The sequence below is a fragment of the Capricornis sumatraensis genome, chromosome 6 (assembly GCF_032405125.1).
Source record: "Capricornis sumatraensis isolate serow.1 chromosome 6, serow.2, whole genome shotgun sequence".
NCBI classification, from domain to species: Eukaryota; Metazoa; Chordata; class Mammalia; order Artiodactyla; family Bovidae; genus Capricornis; species Capricornis sumatraensis.
Genome location: NC_091074.1, coordinates 10,846,211 through 10,847,286, shown reverse-complemented (window position 1 = coordinate 10,847,286; position 1,076 = coordinate 10,846,211). Strand labels below are relative to the sequence as shown.

At 40.4% G+C, this 1,076-nt stretch overlaps 1 non-coding gene across 1 annotated transcript; it reads left to right on the top strand.

The window, feature by feature from the left end:
* The first annotated feature begins 562 nt into the window (after positions 1–562).
* Positions 563–692, top strand: LOC138081579 (small nucleolar RNA SNORA11). Its single transcript, XR_011145034.1, has one exon. It is a non-coding gene; the product is annotated as a small nucleolar RNA SNORA11 (small nucleolar RNA).
* The last annotated feature ends 384 nt before the right edge of the window (positions 693–1,076 follow it).

The window sequence follows — 1,076 nt, the reverse complement described above, 5'->3', positions numbered from 1 at the left end:
TCCTGCATTGCAGGTGGATTCTTTACCCACTGAGCCACCTGGGCTGCCCACAGTGCTCAGAGGTAACTCTGCCCTTGGGAGCAAACAAAACGAAAACCCCCATGAGAGAAAACGCCCTGCTTACTTCCTGTCCCAGACCAGTGCTTCCCCCACTCTTTTCCTGTGTGTGCTGACTCAGTAAAACCCATGCATCCACACCCCTTTACCAGCTCTATTTCCAAGGAACTTAAACTCAAACCTTACTTGCTTTATTCAATTACATTGAGAAGGTCTTTACATCTCTGACAGTTTCGGAATAGGCTCTTAAGAAAACAACAAAAGGAATCAACTATTGGCCTGCAAGGAAAACAATAACTTGTACAAGGAAGAGAATGAAATAGTCTATGACACTATACAACAACTCCACTCTGGATAAACACAAAATACTCACAAAAAATAAATAAATGACTTATTTAATCTAAATAAGAGGCAAATGTGTTGGGAGAACAAACAAAATATTTATGTGGGGTAGCAAATCTGTATATGGAATCTTCATTCAGTTAATGTTATATTAATATTATATGGGGTATGCTCAGAGCAAGGCCCTGAAAAAATGGCTTCTCTGCTTACAACACACCGGATGGGAATCTGTATTCATTGTTTACAAAGGGCACAAAAGGTGTGGCCTTCCTACAAACATCCATCATGTGTCCCACACCTCCACCCACTTCATGTGACTGCTAGGCAGGACAGTGGGACAGGGCTTGGTACTGGAAGAAAAGCTGCAGTATTTGGTTGGGGGTCCTTGTCACCTAGAGCCTGTCTGGTCCATGTGTGGGAGGGCCATAAGTGATCTTAGAAAGGCTTTGAACCTCTCTTTTCAAGAAGAAAGAACAAAAAAGAAAAATAGATTTCAACTATATGGCATTCTGGAAGATGCAAAACTATGGAAACAATAAAAAGATCAGTGATTGCCAGGAGTTTGTGGGGAGATAAATATAGAAAGTACAGAAGTTATTTCTATGAGCAGTGAAAATACTTTGAATAGCATTATGATGAGGGATATACATCATTATAGTTTTGTCCAAATCTACAGA